The sequence below is a fragment of the Dendrobates tinctorius genome, unplaced genomic scaffold (genome assembly GCF_039654945.1).
Source record: "Dendrobates tinctorius isolate UK_male_01 unplaced genomic scaffold, ASM3965494v1 ptg000201l, whole genome shotgun sequence".
Lineage (NCBI taxonomy): Eukaryota > Metazoa > Chordata > Amphibia > Anura > Dendrobatidae > Dendrobates > Dendrobates tinctorius.
This window is the reverse complement of record NW_027361868.1, coordinates 1,279,649-1,300,539: the sequence shown is the minus strand read 5'-3', so window position 1 is coordinate 1,300,539 and position 20,891 is coordinate 1,279,649.

Here is a 20,891-nt window from a genome sequence, read left to right as displayed (position 1 = left end):
TGGCTCTGGCTGACGGGATGATGTGGGATATTAGGGGTAGTAGTCCGGTGGCTCTGGCTGACGGGATGATGTGGGATATTAGTGGTAGTAGACCGGTGGCTCTGGCTGACGGGATGATGTGGGATATTAGGGGTAGTAATCCAGTTGCTCTGGCTGACGGGATGATGTGGGATATTAGGGGTAGTAGTCCGGTGGCTCTGGCTGACTGGATGATGTGGGATATTAGGGGTAGTAGTCCGGTGGCTCTGGCTGACGGGATGATGTGGGATATTAGGGGTAGTAGTCCGGTAGCTCTGGCTGACGGGATGATGTGGGATATTAGGGGTAGTAGTCCGGTGGCTCTGGCTGACGGGATGATGTGGGATATTAGGGGTAGTTGCCCGGTGGCTCTGGCTGACGGGATGATGTGGGATATTAGGGGTAGTAGTCCGGTGGCTCTGGCTGACGGGATGATGTGGGATATTAGGGGTAGTAGTTCGGTGGCTCTGGCTGACGGGATGATGTGGGATATTAGGGGTAGTAGTCCGGTAGCTCGGGATGATGTGGGATATTAGGGGTAGTAGTCCGGTGGCTCTGGCTGACAGGATGATGTGGGATATTAGGGGTAGTAGTTCGGTGGCTCTGGCTGACAGGATGATGTGGGATATTAGGGGTAGTAGTTCGGTGGCTCTGGCTGACGGGATGATGTGGGATATTGGGGGTAGTAGTTCGGTGGCTCTGGCTGACGGGATGATGTGGGATATTAGGGGTAGTAATCCGGTTGCTCTGGCTGACGGGATGATGTGGGATATTAGGGGTAGTAGTCCGGTGGCTCTGGCTGACGGGATGATGTGGGATATTAGGGGTAGTAATCCGGTTGCTCTGGCTGACGGGATGATGTGGGATATTAGGGGTAGTAATCCGGTTGCTCTGGCTGACGGGATGATGTGGGATATTAGGGGTAGTAGTCCGGTGGCTCTGGCTGACGGGATGATGTGGGATATTAGGGGTAGTAGTCCGGTGGCTATGGCTGACGGGATGATGTGGGATATTAGTGGTAGTAGTCCGGAGGCTCTGGCTGACGGGATGATGTGGGATATTAGGGGTAGTAATCCAGTTGCTCTGGCTGACGGGATGATGTGGGATATTAGGGGTAGTGGTCCGGTAGCTCTGGCTGACGGGATGATGTGGGATATTAGGGGTAGTAGTCCGGTGGCTCTGGCTGACGGGATGATGTGGGATATTAGGGGTAGTAGTCCGGTAGCTCGGGATGATGTGGGATATTAGGGGTAGTAGTCCGGTGGCTCTGGCTGACAGGATGATGTGGGATATTAGGGGTAGTAGTTCGGTGGCTCTGGCTGACAGGATGATGTGGGATATTAGGGGTAGTAGTCCGGTGGCTATGGCTGACGGGATGATGTGGGATATTAGGGGTAGTAGTCCGGTGGCTCTGGCTGACGGGATGATTTGGGATATTAGGGGTAGTAATCCGGTTGCTCTGGCTGACGGGATGATGTGGGATATTAGGGGTAGTAATCCGGTTGCTCTGGCTGACTGGATGATGTGGGATATTAGGGGTAGTAGTCCGGTGGCTCTGGCTGACGGGATGATGTGGGATATTAGGGGTAGTAGTCCGGTGGCTCTGGCTGACGGGATGATGTGGGATATTAGTGGTAGTAGTCCGGTGGCTCTGGCTGACGGGATGATGTGGGATATTAGGGGTAGTAATCCAGTTGCTCTGGCTGACGGGATGATGTGGGATATTAGGGGTAGTAGTCCGGTGGCTCTGGCTGACTGGATGATGTGGGATATTAGGGGTAGTAGTCCGGTGGCTCTGGCTGACGGGATGATGTGGGATATTAGGGGTAGTAGTCCGGTAGCTCTGGCTGACGGGATGATGTGGGATATTAGGGGTAGTAGTCCGGTGGCTCTGGCTGACGGGATGATGTGGGATATTAGGGGTAGTAGTCCGGTGGCTCTGGCTGACGGGATGATGTGGGATATTAGGGGTTGTAGTCCGGTAGCTCTGGCTGACAGGATGATGTGGGATATTAGGGGTAGTAGTTCGGTGGCTCTGGCTGACGGGATGATGTGGGATATTGGGGGTAGTAGTCCGGTGGCTCTGGCTGACGGGATGATGTGGGATATTAGGGGTTGTAGTCCGGTAGCTCTGGCTGACAGGATGATGTGGGATATTAGGGGTAGTAGTTCGGTGGCTCTGGCTGACGGGATGATGTGGGATATTGGGGGTAGTAGTTCGGTGGCTCTGGCTGACGGGATGATGTGGGATATTAGGGGTAGTAATCCGGTTGCTCTGGCTGACGGGATGATGTGGGATATTAGGGGTAGTAGTCCGGTGGCTATGGCTGACGGGATGATGTGGGATATTAGGGGTAGTAGTCCGGTGGCTCTGGCTGACGGGATGATGTGGGATATTAGGGGTAGTAATCCGGTTGCTCTGGCTGACGGGATGATGTGGGATATTAGGGGTAGTAATCCGGTTGCTCTGGCTGACGGGATGATGTGGGATATTAGGGGTAGTAGTCCGGTGGCTATGGCTGACGGGATGATGTGGGATATTAGGGGTAGTAGTCCGGTGGCTCTGGCTGACGGGATGATGTGGGATATTAGGGGTAGTAATCCAGTTGCTCTGGCTGACGGGATGATGTGGGATATTATGGGTAGTAGTCCGGTGGCTCTGGCTGACGGGATGATGTGGGATATTAGTGGTATTAGTCCGGTGGCTCTGGCTGACGGGATGATGTGGGATATTAGGGGTAGTAGTCCGGTGGCTCTGGCTGACGGGATGATGTGGGATATTAGTGGTATTAGTCCGGTGGCTCTGGCTGACGGGATGATGGGGGATATTAGGGGTAGTAGTCCGGTGGCTCTGGCTGACGGGATGATGTGGGATATTAGGGGTAGTAGTCCGGTGGCTCTGGCTGACGGGATGATGTGGGATATTAGGGGTAGTAGTCCGGTGGCTCTGGCTGACGGGATGATGTGGGATATTAGGGGTAGTAGTCCGGTGGCTCTGGCTGACGGGATGATGTGGGATATTAGGGGTAGTAGTCCGGTGGCTCTGGCTGACGGGATGATGTGGGATATTAGGGGTAGTAGTCCGGTGGCTCTGGCTGACGGGATGATGTGGGATATTAGGGGTAGTTGCCCGGTGGCTCTGGCTGACGGGATGATGTGGGATATTAGGGGTAGTAGTCCGGTGGCTCTGGCTGATGGGATGATGTGGGATATTAGGGGTAGTAGTCCGGTAGCTCTGGCTGACGGGATGATGTGGGATATTAGGGGTAGTAGTCCGGTGGCTCTGGCTGATAGGATGATGTGGGATATTAGGGGTAGTAGTCCGGTGGCTCTGGCTGACGGGATGATGTGGGATATTAGGGGTAGTAGTCCGGTAGCTCTGGCTGACGGGATGATGTGGGATATTAGGGGTAGTAGTCCGGTGGCTTTGGCTGACTGGATGATGTGAGATATTAGGAGTAGTAGTCCGGTAGCTCTGGCTGACGGGATGATGTGGGAAATTAGGAGTAGTAGTCCGGTGGCTCTGGCTGACGGGATGATGTGGGATATTATGGGTAGTAGTCCGGTAGCTCTGGCTGACGGGACGATGTGGGATATTAGTGGTAGTAGTCCAGTGGCTCTGGCTGATGGGATGATGTGGGATATTAGGAGTAGTAGTCCGGTGGCTCTGGCTGACGGGATGATGTGGGAAATTAGGAGTAGTAGTCCGGTGGCTCTGGCTGACGGGATGATGTGGGATATTATGGGTAGTAGTCCGGTAGCTCTGGCTGACGGGACGATGTGGGATATTAGTGGTAGTAGTCCAGTGGCTCTGGCTGATGGGATGATGTGGGATATTAGGAGTAGTAGTCCGGTGGTTCTGGCTGACGGGATGATGTGGGATATTAGTGGTAGTAGTCCGGTGGCTCTGGCTGATGGGATGATGTGGGATATTAGGAGTAGTAGTTCGGTGGCTCTGACTGACGAGATGATGTGGGATATTATGGGTAGTAGTCCGGTGGCTCTGGCTGACGGGATGATGTGGGATATTAGGGGTAGTAGTCCGTTGGCTCTGGCTGATGGGATGATGTGGGATATTAGGGGTTGTAGTCCGGTAGCTCTGGCTGACAGGATGATGTGGGATATTAGGGGTAGTAGTCCGGTGGCTCTGGCTGACGGGATGATGTGGGATATTAGGGGTAGTAGTCCGGTAGCTCTGGCTGACGGGATGATGTGGGATATTAGGGGTAGTAGTCCGGTAGCTCTGGCTGACGGGATGATGTGGGATATTAGGGGTAGTAGTCCGGTAGCTCGGGATGATGTGGGATATTAGGGGTAGTAGTCCGGTGGCTCTGGCTGAAGGGATGATGTGGGATATTAGGGGTAGTAGTCTGGTGGCTCTGGCTGACGGGATGATGTGGGATATTAGGGGTAGTAGTTCGGTGGCTCTGGCTGACGGGATGATGTGGGATATTAGGGGTAGTAATCCGGTTGCTCTGGCTGACGGGATGATGTGGGATATTAGGGGTAGTAGTCCGGTGGCTATGGCTGACGGGATGATGTGGGATATTAGGGGTAGTAGTCCGGTGGCTCTGGCTGACGGGATGATGTGGGATATTAGGGGTAGTAGTTCGGTGGCTCTGGCTGACGGGATGATGTGGGATATTAGGGGTAGTAGTCCGGTGGCTCTGGCTGACGGGATGATGTGGGATATTAGTGGTAGTAGTCCGGTGGCTCTGGCTGACGGGATGATGTGGGATATTAGGGATAGTAGTCCGGTGGCTCTGGCTGACGGGATGATGTGGGATATTAGGGGTAGTAATCCGGTTGCTCTGGCTGACGGGATGATGTGGGATATTAGGGGTAGTAGTCCGGTGGCTATGGCTGACGGGATGATGTGGGAAATTAGGAGTAGTAGTCCGGAAGCTCTGGCTGATGGGATGATGTGAGATATTAGGAGTAGTAGTCCGGTAGCTCTGGCTGACGGGATGATGTGGGAAATTAGGAGTAGTAGTCCGGTGGCTCTGGCTGACGGGATGATGTGGGATATTATGGGTAGTAGTCCGGTAGCTCTGGCTGACGGGACGATGTGGGATATTAGTGGTAGTAGTCCAGTGGCTCTGGCTGATGGGATGATGTGGGATATTAGGAGTAGTAGTCCGGTGGCTCTGGCTGACGGGATGATGTGGGAAATTAGGAGTAGTAGTCCGGTGGCTCTGGCTGACGGGATGATGTGGGATATTATGGGTAGTAGTCCGGTAGCTCTGGCTGACGGGACGATGTGGGATATTAGTGGTAGTAGTCCAGTGGCTCTGGCTGATGGGATGATGTGGGATATTATGGGTAGTAGTCCGGTAGCTCTGGCTGACGGGACGATGTGGGATATTAGTGGTAGTAGTCCAGTGGCTCTGGCTGACGGGATGATGTGGGATATTAGGGGTAGTAGTCCGGTAGCTCTGGCTGACGGGATGATGTGGGATATTAGGGGTAGTAGTCCGGTAGCTCTGGCTGACGGGATGATGTGGGATATTAGGGGTAGTAGTCCGGTAGCTCGGGATGATGTGGGATATTAGGGGTAGTAGTCCGGTGGCTCTGGCTGAAGGGATGATGTGGGATATTAGGGGTAGTAGTCTGGTGGCTCTGGCTGACGGGATGATGTGGGATATTAGGGGTAGTAGTCTGGTGGCTCTGGCTGACGGGATGATGTGGGATATTAGGGGTAGTAATCTGGTTGCTCTGGCTGACGGGATGATGTGGGATATTAGGGGTAGTAGTCCGGTGGCTATGGCTGACGGGATGATGTGGGATATTAGGGGTAGTAGTCCGGTGGCTCTGGCTGACGGGATGATGTGGGATATTAGGGGTAGTAGTTCGGTGGCTCTGGCTGACGGGATGATGTGGGATATTAGGGGTAGTAGTCCGGTGGCTCTGGCTGACGGGATGATGTGGGATATTAGTGGTAGTAGTCCGGTGGCTCTGGCTGATGGGATGATGTGGGATATTAGGGGTAGTAATCCGGTTGCTCTGGCTGACGGGATGATGTGGGATATTAAGGGTAGTAATCCGGTTGCTCTGGCTGACGGGATGATGTGGGATATTAGGGGTAGTAGTCCGGTGGCTATGGCTGACGGGATGATGTGGGATATTAGGGGTAGTAGTCCGGTGGCTCTGGCTGACGGGATGATGTGGGATATTAGGGGTAGTAGTCCGGTGGCTCTGGCTGACGGGATAATGTGGGATATTAGGGGTAGTAGTCCGGTGGCTCTGGCTGACGGGATGATGTGGGATATTAGTGGTAGTAGTCCGGTGGCTCTGGCTGACGGGATGATGTGGGATATTAGGGATAGTAGTCCGGTGGCTCTGGCTGACGGGATGATGTGGGATATTAGGGGTAGTAATCCGGTTGCTCTGGCTGACGGGATGATGTGGGATATTAGGGGTAGTAGTCCGGTGGCTATGGCTGACGGGATGATGTGGGATATTAGGGGTAGTAGTCCGGTGGCTCTGGCTGACGGGATGATGTGGGATATTAGTGGTAGTAATCCGGTTGCTCTGGCTGACGGGATGATGTGGGATATTAAGGGTAGTAATCCGGTTGCTCTGGCTGACAGGATGATGTGGGATATTAGGGGTAGTAGTCCGGTTGCTCTGGCTGACAGGTGATGTGGGATATTAGGGGTAGTAGTCCGGTGGCTATGGCTGACGGGATGATGTGGGATATTAGGGGTAATAGTCCGGTGGCTCTGGCTGATGGGATGATGTGGGATATTAGGGGTAGTAATCCGGTTGCTCTGGCTGATGGGATGATGTGGGATATTAGTGGTAGTAATCCGGTTGCTCTGGCTGACAGGATGATGTGGGATATTAGGGGTAGTAGTCCGGTGGCTATGGCTGACGGGATGATGTGGGATATTAGGGGTAATAGTCCGGTGGCTCTGGCTGATGGGATGATGTGGGATATTAGGGGTAGTAATCCGGTTGCTCTGGCTGACGGGATGATGTGGGATATTAAGGGTAGTAATCCGGTTGCTCTGGCTGACGGGATGATGTGGGATATTAGGGGTAGTAGTCCGGTGGCTATGGCTGACGGGATGATGTGGGATATTAGGGGTAGTAGTCCGGTGGCTATGGCTGACGGGATGATGTGGGATATTAGGGGTAGTAGTCCGGTGGCTCTGGCTGACGGGATAATGTGGGATATTAGGGGTAGTAGTCCGGTGGCTCTGGCTGACGGGATGATGTGGGATATTAGTGGTAGTAGTCCGGTGGCTCTGGCTGACGGGATGATGTGGGATATTAGGGATAGTAGTCCGGTGGCTCTGGCTGACGGGATGATGTGGGATATTAGGGGTAGTAATCCGGTTGCTCTGGCTGACGGGATGATGTGGGATATTAGGGGTAGTAGTCCGGTGGCTATGGCTGACGGGATGATGTGGGATATTAGGGATAGTAGTCCGGTGGCTCTGGCTGACGGGATGATGTGGGATATTAGGGGTAGTAGTCCGGTGGCTCTGGCTGACGGGATAATGTGGGATATTAGGGGTAGTAGTCCGGTGGCTCTGGCTGACGGGATGATGTGGGATATTAGTGGTAGTAGTCCGGTGGCTCTGGCTGACGGGATGATGTGGGATATTAGGGGTAGTAGTCCGGTGGCTCTGGCTGACTGGATGATGTGGGATATTAGGGGTAGTAATCCGGTTGCTCTGGCTGACGGGATGATGTGGGATATTAGGGGTAGTAGTCCGGTGGCTCTGGCTGACGGGATGATGTGGGATATTAGGGGTAGTAGTCCGGTGGCTCTGGCTGACGGGATGATGTGGGATATTAGTGGTAGTAGTCCGGTGGCTCTGGCTGACGGGATGATGTGGGATATTAGTGGTAGTAGTCCGGTGGCTCTGGCTGACGGGATGATGTGGGATATTAGGGGTAGTAGTCCGGTAGCTCTGGCTGACGGGATGATGTGGGATATTAGGGGTAGTAGTCCGGTAGCTCTGGCTGACGGGATGATGTGGGATATTATGGATTGTAGTCCGGTAGCTCTGGCTGACGGGATAATGTGGGATATTAGGGGTAGTAGTCCGGTGGCTCTGGCTGATGGGATGATGTGGGATATTATGGGTAGTAGTCCGGTGGCTCTGGCTGACGGGATGATGTGGGAAATTAGGAGTAGTAGTCCGGTGGCTCTGGCTGACGGGATGATGTGAGAAATTAGGAGTAGTAGTCCGGTGGCTCTGGCTGACGGGATGATGTGGGATATTAGGGGTAGTAGTCCGGTGGCTCTGACTGACGAGATGATGTGGGATATTAGGGGTAGTAGTCCGGTAGCTCTGGCTGACGGGACGATGTGGGATATTAGGGGTAGTAGTCCGGTGGCTCTGGCTGACGAGATGATGTGGGATATTATGGGTAGTAGTCTGGTAGCTCGGGATGACGGGACGATGTGGGATATTAGGAGTAGTAGTCCGGTGGCTCTGGCTGACGAGATGATGTGGGATATTATGGGTAGTAGTCCGGTAGCTCGGGATGACGGGACGATGTGGGATATTAGGAGTAGTAGTCCGGTGGCTCTGGCTGACGAGATGATGTGGGATATTATGGGTAGTAGTCCAGTAGCTCTGGCTGACGGGACGATGTGGGATATTAGGGGTAGTAGTCCGGTGGCTCTGGCTGACGGGATGATGTGGGATATTATGGGTAGTAGTCCGGTAGCTCGGGATGACGGGACGATGTGGGATATTAGGAGTAGTAGTCCGGTAGCTCTGGATGATGTGGGATATTAGTGGTAGTAGTCCGGTGGCTCTGGCTGATGGGATGATGTGGGATTTTATGGGTAGTTGTCCGGTGGCTCTGGCTGACGGGATGATGTGGGAAATTAGGAGTAGTAGTCCGGAAGCTCTGGCTGATGGGATGATGTGAGATATTAGGGGTAGTAGTCCGGTAGCTCTGGCTGACGGGATGATGTGGGAAATTAGGAGTAGTAGTCCGGTGGCTCTGGCTGACGGGATGATGTGGGATATAAGGGGTAGTAGTCCGGTGGCTCTGGCTGACGAGATGATGTGGGATATTATGGGTAGTAGTCCGGTAGCTCTGGCTGACGGGACGATGTGGGATATTAGGGGTAGTAGTCCGGTAGCTCTGGCTGACGGGATGATGTGGGAAATTAGGAGTAGTAGTCCGGTAGCTCTGGCTGACGGGATGATGTGGGAAATTAGGAGTAGTAGTCCGATGGCTCTGGCTGACGGGATGATGTGGGATATTAGGGGTAGCAGTCCGGTGGCTCTGGCTGACGGGATGATGTGGGATATTAGGGGTAGTAGTCCGGTAGCTCTGGCTGACGGGATGATGTGGGAAATTAGGAGTAGTAGTCCGGTAGCTCTGGCTGACGGGACGATGTGGGATATTAGGGGTAGTAGTCCGGTAGCTCTGGCTAACGGGATGATGTGGGAAATTAGGAGTAGTAGTCCGGTAGCTCTGGCTGACGGGATGATGTGGGAAATTAGGAGTAGTAGTCCGGTGGCTCTGGCTGACGGGATGATGTGGGATATTAGGGGTAGCAGTCCGGTGGCTCTGGCTGACGGGATGATGTGGGATATTAGTGGTAGTAGTCCGGTGGCTCTGGCTGACGAGATGATGTGGGATATTATGGGTAGTAGTCCGGTAGCTCTGGCTGACGGGACGATGTGGGATATTAGGGGTAGTAGTCCGGTGGCTCTGGCTGACGGGATGATGTGGGATATTATGGGTAGTAGTCCGGTAGCTCTGGCTGACGGGACGATGTGGGATATTAGGGGTAGTAGTCCGGTGGCTCTGGCTGACGGGATGATGTGGGATATTAGGGGTAGTAGTCCGGTAGCTCTGGCTGACGGGATGATGTGGGATATTAGGGGGAGTAGTCCGGTGGTTCTGGCTGACGGGATGATGTGGGATATTAGTGGTAGTAGTCCGGTGGCTCTGGCTGACGGGATGATGTGTGATATTAGTGGTAGTAGTCCGGTGGCCCTGGCTGATGGGATGATGTGGGATATTAGGGGTAGTAGTCTGGTGGCTCTGGCTGATGGGATGATGTGGGATATTAGGAGTAGTAGTTCGGTGGCTCTGACTGACGAGATGATGTGGGATATTATGGGTAGTAGTCCGGTGGCTCTGGCTGACGGGATGATGTGGGATATTAGGGGTAGTAGTCCGGTAGCTCTGGCTGACAGGATGATGTGGGATATTAGGAGTAGTAGTCCGGTAGCTCGGGATGATGTGGGATATTAGGGGTAGTAGTCCGGTGGCTCTGGCTGATGGGATGATGTGGGATATTAGGGGTTGTAGTCCGGTAGCTCTGGCTGACAGGATGATGTGGGATATTAGGGGTAGTAGTCCGGTGGCTCTGGCTGATGGGATGATGTGGGATATTAGGGGTAGTAGTCCGGTAGCTCTGGCTGACAGGATGATGTGGGATATTAGGGGTAGTAGTCCGGTGGCTCTGGCTGATGGGATGATGTGGGATATTAGGGGTTGTAGTCCGGTAGCTCTGGCTGACGGGATGATGTGGGATATTAGGGGTAGTAGTCCGGTGGCTCTGGCTGATGGGATGATGTGGGATATTAGGGGTAGTAGTCCGGTAGCTCTGGCTGACAGGATGATGTGGGATATTAGGGGTAGTAGTCCGGTGGCTCTGGCTGATGGGATGATGTGGGATATTAGAGGTAGTAGTCCGGTAGCTCTGGCTGACAGGATGATGTGGGATATTAGGGGTAGTAGTCCGGTAGCTCTGGCTGACGGGATGATGTGGGATATTAGGGGTAGTAGTCCGGTAGCTCTGGCTGACAGGATGATGTGGGATATTAGGGGTAGTAGTCCGGTAGCTCGGGATGATGTGGGATATTAGGGGTAGTAGTCCGGTGGCTCTGGCTGATGGGATGATGTGGGATATTAGGGGTTGTAGTCCGGTAGCTCTGGCTGACAGGATGATGTGGGATATTTGGAGTAGTAGTCCGGTGGCTCTGGCTGACGGGATGATGTGGGATATTAGGGGTAGTAGTCCGGTAGCTCGGGATGATGTGGGATATTAGGGGTAGTAGTCCGGTAGCTCTGGCTGACGGGATGATGTGGGATAATAGGGGTAGTAGTCCGGTGGCTCTGGCTGATGGGATGATGGGGGATATTAGGGGTAGTAGTCCGGTAGCTCTGGCTGACAGGATGATGTGGGATATTTGGAGTAGTAGTCCGGTGGCTCTGGCTGACGGGATGATGTGGGATATTAGGGGTAGTAGTCCGGTAGCTCTGGCTGACGGAATGATGTGGGATATTAGGGGTAGTAGTCCGGTAGCTCTGGCTGACAGGATGATGTGGGATATTAGGGGTAGTAGTCCGGTAGCTCGGGATGATGTGGGATATTAGGGGTAGTAGTCCGGTGGCTCTGGCTGATGGGATGATGGGGGATATTAGGGGTAGTAGTCCGGTAGCTCTGGCTGACAGGATGATGTGGGATATTTGGAGTAGTAGTCCGGTGGCTCTGGCTGACGGGATGATGTGGGATATTAGGGGTAGTAGTCCGGTGGCTCTGGCTGACAGGATGATGTGGGATATTTGGAGTAGTAGTCCGGTGGCTCTGGCTGACGGGATGATGTGGGATATTATGGGTAGTAGTCCAGTGGCTCTGGCTGACCGGATGATGTGGGATATTAGGGGTAGTAGTCCGGTAGCTCTGGCAGACAGGATGATGTGGGATATTAGGGGTAGTAGTCCGGTGGCTCTGGCTGACGGGATGATGTGGGATATTAGGGGTAGTAGTCCGGTAGCTCAGGATGACGGGATGATGTGGGATATTAGGGGTAGTAGTCCGGTGGCTCTGGCTGACGAGATGATGTTGGATATTAGGGGTAGTAGTCAGGTAGCTCTGGCTGACGGGATGATGTGGGATATTAGGGGTAGTAGTCCGGTGGCTCTGGCTGACGGGATGATGTGGGATATTAGGGGTAGTAGTCCGGTGGCTCTGGCTGACGGGACGATGTGGGATATTAGGGGTAGTAGTCCGGTAGCTCGGGATGACGGGATGATGTGGGATATTAGGGGTAGTAGTTCGGTGGCTCTGGCTGACGGGATGATGTGGGATATTAGGAGTAGTAGTCCGGTGGCTCTGGCTGAAGGGATGATGTGGGATATTAGGGGTAGTAGTCCGGTAGCTCTGGCTGACGGGATGATGTGGGATATTAGGGGTAGTAGTGCAGTAGCTCTGGCTGACAGGATGATGTGAGATATTAGGGGTAGTAGTCCGGTAGCTCGGGATGATGTGGGATATTAGAGGTAGTAGTCCGGTGGCTCTGGCTGACGGGATGATGTGGGATAGTAGGGGTAGTAGTCCGGTAGCTCGGGATGATGTGGGATATTAGAGGTAGTAGTCCGAAGGCTCTGGCTGACGGGATGATGTGGGATAGTAGGGGTAGTAGTCCGGTGGCTCTGGCTGATAGGATGATGTGGGATATTATAGTGAATGTGCCTGTGCGGAGTGGGCGGGGCTCTACACTCAGCTTTAGCCTGAGTTCACACGTAGCGGAACTCTCACGGAAATTACCGCGAGAGTTCCTGAATTCCATTCCGGGGGAAAATCGCATTTTAAATTCCCGGCATTTTCGCAAAGGCTTACTGGGAACGGGAGCGTGGAGAGAGGCGGGAAGGCTGCGCGGGACGTCGGAAGGTGAGAATAACACCATTTTTTTAAATTTTTTTTATTTTTTACATTTTATCTTTTACGACTGATGCCGCATAGGCGGCCTCAGTAGTAAAAAGTTGGTCACAACTCGCGGTAATTTCCGCGAGAGTTCCGCTACGTGTGAACCAAGCCTTATAATTTGTTATAACTAACTGTAGTTGGTTACTGTGCCCAGGCAGCGCCGGGCTCTTCAGCTAGTATAATTCTATAATATACTATAATAGTGCAACTGTATAACAATATTTATTTGAATAGATGTTATGATCATGACTATGATGCACTTGTAGCACTGAATTCTGTTATATAGTGTAATGTCTGCTTTACAGATAAGATGAGGAAGGAAGTAAAAGAACTCAAGATCTTATCCTCCTATGAGCGATGTTATATAAAGACCAGGAAGAGTGCGGTCTCGTTTCCCACACTTGTCATTATCTGCTGCTGTTATGTGACCTCAGTCGAGGATCTGATGTCCATGTGTAAAGTGCAGAAAATGACTTCTCTTGTGATTATGGGAGAAGGAAGGTCCTTACGGAGGATTACTACTGGCCTCCAAGTGACAACTTTAATTCTGGTGCTTAGCAATTAATAAGCCCTAAGGTCAATGTGAGGTTAGATGATAACAAGTGTTGAAAAATTATCTTTAATTGGTTGATGGTATTTTTAAGAATTATTGAAGACCACTGATTGAATCCAGGGTCAGGTTACTGTTGGGTTGGTGGAGTCCTCCAAAGAGGCGGCATTGGGGAGCGCCTTAGGTTCAAATAGTACCTTTCTTTTATAAACATCCATTTCATCCAGCCAAATGTGGCGAAAAGCCCTTAAAATACTCTAAAAACCGTTCTCCAATTTGGCAATGCCTTTTTGTTATAAAATCCCTTAAAAATATGCTTATTTCAAACTCTCTTGCGGTTGAGATCACTAGTGATCAGCTGCAATATTCAAGGAAAGCCACCATCCAGCCTACAATTTCCCTGCAGCACTACTGCAGGTGAAATAAGGTATTACAACAGCGCAAAATAAAGTCAACATAACTGTTTGTGTAATTCCCCAATAGTAATCCGACTATCCAAGTAAACTTTTTTTCTAGTTAGGAAAACAATATATTCCTAGTTCTTATGACCCATGGCAAAATCAGCTCTGCTATTTCTGTATGCCTCATCTTAATCCAGAGAATAGTCCCTCCTTAGACCTTATCTCATAGTATTAAAAAAAAAAAAAATGCTTTATGACTGTACGGAAATAAATCTCGCGATCTGCAGCCTCGTTAAATCCCCAATTATCAGGAGTTTGCTGTGCAGAGTTACGGCTCCTTTCCAAGCCTTTATACGCGCGTCTCCTCGCAGCATTCGGGCTTGTGAAATCTGGCTAGTCGTTTAATGATCTGGTCAGCAATTTTAGAAAGATTACTTCCTTTGTGTTAAGCAAAGCTTATCCGTGTATTACCAAAGAAAGGCAATCTAGAGAACAACCGCAAATTGTAAAAAGCTAACCGCATAATGTGTAACATTAAGCAGGAAATCTGAGACCAGGAAGGGCTGAGAAGTAACTTTCCAGGTGTCTCTGGTTTACAAAAACCATCTTTTTTTTCAAAGAAGAAGTCGGAATGCCATAACAATGTAGTAATACACTAAACATTAACTCTAATGTGTTTACTTATGTCTCTTGTAACCGTTTTTTTTTTAAAGCGATTCTCCACTTTGGACAACCCCCGAAGAGTCTCATGACAAAAGCTTGATCTATCATACGGTGTTGTCCTGCTGGGATTAATTTTGCTGAGAAAGCAGATAGGCAACAACTTTTACAAAAACATACTGATAAGGATATGTCAGAAACTCTGAGGATTATAGGTACACTCGATACCAAACATCAAGAAGTTAGAACAATCTTGATGAAACATTGGGACATTTTGAGATTGGACCCCGAGATTGGTGGCCTGATAGGCGAACGGCCAAATATCACATTCAGGAAGGGGAAATCTCTGAGGGATATGCTAGTGCATAGCCAGTACAAGAGACCGGCCAAGAAAGGAACTTGGCTTGAGAGGAAACCTGTCGGCTTCTTTAAATGTGGAGGCTGCAGTTTATGTAAGTGGATGAAACCTAACAAATCCTTCAACAGTTCGGTGACAGGGAAGGTTTTTTATCAACGAGACTTCTCAAACTGTAAGACCACTGGTGTGGTCTATCTTGCCACATGTTCCTGCCCAAAAGATTATGTAGGTAAAACTAAAAGGGAGTTTAGAAGGAGAGTGGGGGGAACATGTGGGAGATATCAGAAATAGAAGGGATACTCCACTTGCTATACATATGCGATGTGCTCACAATAATTCCCTTGCGGATATAAAATTTACGATCATTGAGGTGGTCAATCTGAATCCCCGTGGGGGCAATATAGATAAGACCATCCTCAAAAGAGAGTGTGAGTGGATCTTCAGAATGGAAAGCCTCGAACCATTAGGCCTCAATGAACAATTGTCATTTGCCTGTTTTTTATAGTAGAACAGGCCCCTTGAAATACGTCAGGCTAGGCCTTTACTGTATTTCTTGATTGTAATGTTTGCCATATACTAACCAATGAGAATATATTCTTCTATTTATTATTTTTTATTTTTATTTAGTACCTCTTTTTGAATGCTGGACCTGATTGCAACTCTTGGGGGAGTCTAGACTAAGACCCCTATGGATTTTCCATGTAGATTGTTTTGATATCATTTCCCTCATTTTTCCAGGAGACGTGAGACCCCCTAATCAATAACCATCTAGGTAGATTTAATAAAATGGTTATTCATCTTTAGTATGTTTTTATGTAACTTAGTATTGGAGAAAACTATTGAGGTCTCCAGGATAATTTAAGTGAATTATTGATAAGCTCATATATACATATATCGGGAACTGAATTTCTATTAGTCTGTATCTATCTGCCTCTATGGCTATATACAATGTTTATATTAGGACCTGTGCATGATATTATCTCTCTCTTTTTTTAGAGATTATTCGTATTTATGTCATTAGGAGATATCGCTATGGTCTCCGGGTTGTTGTTGGTTATCTGACGCATGCGACTGTTTAACAAGATGCGTGTCCTGTTTATATATATATACTATTGACATTGCGCTATTTGTTCCGAGATCACTATCTTATATGTTAGCGGTTGTTATGTGCGCTGTGTGGCTGGGGTGCGCACCGGATTGATCTATGTTAAGCTATCATGAGACATGCTGCGGGTGCGCACTCGATCGATCTATGTTAAGTTATCACGAGACATACTGCGAGATCTCTGTCTGGAGTTCAGACATGCGCACTGTGGGGAGATGTGCCGACAGAGCGCCCTGATTATCAGGCGATCTGTGACGCTCCGGCTTGACATGCGCACAGATGCTAGGGGGAGTGTCTCCACGCAGCGTTCAGGGCTGGCGTACGCTGTGGTGGCGGATTTAAATGGAGGGATATCGGGACAGTCCGGCCACTTTACCACACTAGGACACTAGTAAGGTTGCTATCGAGCCTCCTGATGATCCCAGAGGGGTGAAACGCGTCGAGGCGTATTTAGGCTATGGGGAGGCTGTTGGAGTATACGATGAGTATCCCATTTTTATTTTGAGCTTTCCACCGAGGATATGTTCTATCCGCTTTTTGATAATATGATGAGATCTGAAAACTGATGGTGTGGGCATAAGCTCTACATGTGTTTTTCGACCTTGGCTAAGTTTATTAATCATGACCTATGAGGATGTGGTATTTTGGACTATACATATACATGTCTGTGAAGCAATACACATGCTGCGATAATTAGGTGGATTGACACATACTGTTTGCAGCTGATGAGTCATGATGTATTGTACTTTTGTCAGTCATATTTATATGCCTGAGCCATGAGTCAAGACAGCACTGTCTCCCCATAGGCCTATCTATTCATGTGTTCCTTTTTATGTGTAACATTTTGTGGGTTCTAGGGTCCCCCTCATCGTAGGTTTGTCTCTGTTATTTGGTAGAGGTTCCCTTAGCATCGGGGAAGGGACTTCATTAGTGGTGCTAGGGTACAATAGGGCCCCTAGGGACAGCCATCGTTGAGCGGGGGCGCCACAACGTTCCCCCTAGGGTGCCAACCTCCGCGGTCAGGAAGGTGTAAATAGGTTACCTCAATAGGGACTCCTAGGACATTCCCCACAAATCATTTTAATATATTTACTTTTGGACACTTTTTTTGTTTTGTCTTTTGTGTTCACTTGTGGTGTAACCCTGGTGGGTTTTTTATTAATAAAATATTAGTTTTAGGGTATGCTATATGATTTCTACTTGAGACCCTTTAGTATTTAAATTGATTTTTGTTTCCTGCTGGGATCTCCAACGATTGGTGGAGAAACCTTGCCGTTACAGCATCGTCATAGGAAAAACTTGAGAACGACATACTGTCCGTTGACGTCATTGACTGGACAGGTCCTCCAGAGCGAGAGACATTCTTCATAACCTCTCTCTGGCCAAGAAATAAGGATCAGGACCATAGAGCTCTCATCTCGTAACAGAGAATGCCATATGATGTTCTGTGAAAGTAGATTTTACAGACTGGACAAACCCTTTAAATACTTTATACTGCACCTCGGTTTGGAGCTATCTTAGGTATTTTTTATTTGGCCTTATCAAAAAATCCATTTTTTGTATTTTTCTAGAATGTGGTTCACCTAGCTGTAGGTATTCTGCCCTAGGACCATTGGATCTAGTTGAGGCATATAGATAGGGGACTGCCTTGAAGAGACTATCTATAACTGGGGAGTTCCTACTCCTATTCTAAACCTAATAAGAGAAGAAAGTTAACACCACTGTCATCCCTGGTACTGAAAAGTGACTATACCTTATCTGGTATACTCACCCTACCCTGTTGCCATCCTTTTAGCAAGTTCTGGTCATCTTGCATCCAAGATGGGAACCACAGTGGCACGGTGAGCAGTAATAAATCTGAACCCTGCCTCCACCGGTTAGCAAAAGGAAGCATGGCTTATACAGTCATGGCCAAAAGTTTAGAGAATGACACAAATATTATATTTTCACATGATCTGCTGCCTCTGGTTTTTATGTGTGTTTGTCAGATGTTTTTATCACATACAGAAATATAATTGCAATCATATTATGAGTAACAAGAGGTTATATTGACAGAATGAGTTAATGCAGCAAGTCAATATTTGCAGTGTTGACCCTTCTTCTTCAGGACCTCAGCAATTCTCCCTGGCATGCTCTCAATCAACTTCTGGACCAAATCCTGACTGATAGCAGTCCATTCTTGCAAAATCAATGCTTTTATTTTGTCTGAATTTGAAGGTTTTTGTTTGTCCACCCGTCTCTTGATGATTGGCCACAAGTTCTCAATGGGATTAAGATCTGGGGAGTTTCCAGGCCATGGTCCCAAAATCTCTATGTTTTGTTCCCTGAGCCATTTAGTTATCACCTTTGCTTTATGGCAAGGTGCTCCATCATGTTGAAAAAGGCATTGTTGATCGCCAAACTGCTCTTGGACGGATGGGAGAAGTTGCTCTTGGAGGACATTCTGGTACCATTCTTTATTCATGGCTGTGTTTTTAGGCAAGACTGAGAGAGAGCCCATTCCCTTGGCTGAGAAGCCACCCCACACATGAATGGTTTCAGGATGCTTGACAGTTGGCATGAGACAAGACTGGTGGTAGTGCTCACCTGGTCTTCTCCTAAGAAGCCGTTTTCCAGATGTCCCAAAAAATCAAAAAGGGTATTCATCAGAGAAAATGACTTTACCCCAGTCCTCAGCAGTCCACTCCCTGTACCTCTTGCAGAATATCAGTCTGTCCATGATGTTTTTTCTGGAGAGAAGTGGCTTCTTTGCTGCCCTCCTTGAGACCAGGCCTTGCTCCAAGAGTCTCCGCCTCACAGTGCGTGCAGATGCACTCACACCTGCCTGCTGCCATTCCTGAGCAAGCTCTGCACTGCTGGTAGCCCGATCCCGCAGCTGAAACACTTTTAAGAGACGGTCCTGGCGCTTGCTGGTCTTTCTTGGGTGCCCTGGAGCCTTTTTGGCAACAAGGGAACCTCTCTCCTTGAAGTTCTTGATGATGCGATAGATTGTTGACTGAGGGGCAATCTTTCTAGCTGCGATACTCTTCCCTGTTAGGCCATTTTTGTGCAGTGCAATGATGACTGCACGTGTTTCTTTAGAGAGAACCATGGTTAACAGAAGAGAAACAATGATGCCAAGCACCAGCCTCCTTTTAAAGTGTCCAGTGGTGTCATTCTTACTTAATCATGACAGATTGATCTCCAGCCCTGTCCTCATCAACACCCACACCTGTGTTAATGCAGCAATCACTGAAACGATGTTAGCTGGTCCTTTTAAGGCAGGGCTGCAATGATGTTGAAATGTGTTTTGGGGGATAAAGTTCATTTTCTAGGCAAATATTGACTGCAAGTAATTGCTGTTAAGCTGATCACTCTTTATAACATTCTGGAGTATATGCAAATTGCCATTAGAAAAAATGAAGCAGTAGACTTTGTAAAAATTAACATTTGTGTCATTCTCTAAACTTTTGGCCATGACTGTACTTGCCACTACCCTCTGTAGGCTACTGTGGCTGCCATCGCGGATGTGGAAGACCAGAATGCCAGGGCAGGAGGCAGTGGATGAAAAAAATTATCCCACCAATTGGATATATGACAAATATTGTCACTATTCAGTGCCAGGGCGGAGAGTCACTTTTAATCACAATTACACTTTTCAGTCTGGACCACAAGCACTAACTCCTTCACTATCCTAAACTATATATGTACATTATGCAAATTATCTCCCTCCGGCATAAAGAGATGCCATGTATTAAATTCAACCCACCTTAAACCAATTTCTGATCTCATCGAGGGGTAACATGATTGGGGACATCGGTCAAGTCAAAGACCCGTCTACAGGCGGCTGTTTCATGGTGCATACACTTCATCTGTGTAGAACTGGGTCCGTATGATGTAGGATAATATATATATATATATATATATATATATATATATATATATATTTGTGTTAATTACTAGACCTCAAGGGATCTTGGATATTAACCCACAAATATATAAGACTAACATGGATAACGGATCAAATTAACCAGTGGAATATGAGGTAGTAATTAAAAATAAATTTGCAGGAGCCTGGTCCAGCTACCACATCAGTACTCCATAGCTGCTGGACGGAGGTCCTGCTAGCCACCTCCTTACTGCTGTCATCCCCAGTGACTCTTATGATATTTAGACCAGGCACGATGTCTGACTAGACACTCACGTGACATAAAAGGCCTGCTAACCTGAAGGGGTACCAGGGAGGCAGTTTGTAGGGCTTTCATCTGGAGACCATGGACTACTGACGAGGCCACTGGACCATAGTGCTGCAAATGAATTCATTCTTCTCTAGTATTAACCAAAAATTTCCTCAGGGCTGTTATAGTAATACGGTCACTAACCTTAAACCAGCTTGTCTAAAAATGTGTAATGTATACTAGTAATGTAATTAGAACAAACTGGGCAGAAGTGAAGAATCGCAGGCAGCAATTCCCCTAAGGTCCTTTTATGTGAAAATGTAAAGGTGATGGGCATCTTAAATCATTATTTATTAATTAATGGCCTTCGGCTCGATCTCGAGCCATGGCAACTTGCTTCTGTAGGAGGATCGCTCTTGTGCAAGCCTAGATAGGTCCACCAGGGTCTTCCTCTCTGTTATTTTGATTGTATTAAGCCATCTGGTTGCTGGTTTTCCTTGTCTCCTTGTTCCTTCTAGTCTTCCAATCATGATGTCCTTCTCCAGCGATTGCTCTCTTCGTAGATATATCCAAAGTAGGCAAGTCGTAGCCTGGTGATCCTTGCATCGAGTGACATATCTGGCTTGATTTGTTTGTTCCTCTTGACGTCCTTAGTAAGTTAGCATCCTTCTCCAGCACCACTTTTCGAAAGCGTTGTTTCTTTATCGTCCAGGTTTCTCATTCATATGTTACTACAGAAAAGATCAGACTATGTACAAGCTGTGTTTTTGTCCTCTGTAAAATGTTCCTCAGTTTGAAGACCTTGTTAATTCATAGGGGATGAAAATTTGTTTATTAGCTTTTAGGTTGACAAGAGTATGTCAATCCCACCGAGAAGAACTGGTGTTAGACGATCTTTACGTACTGTGAATCGCTGGTCTTCCATTTAACTTGTGTGTTTTG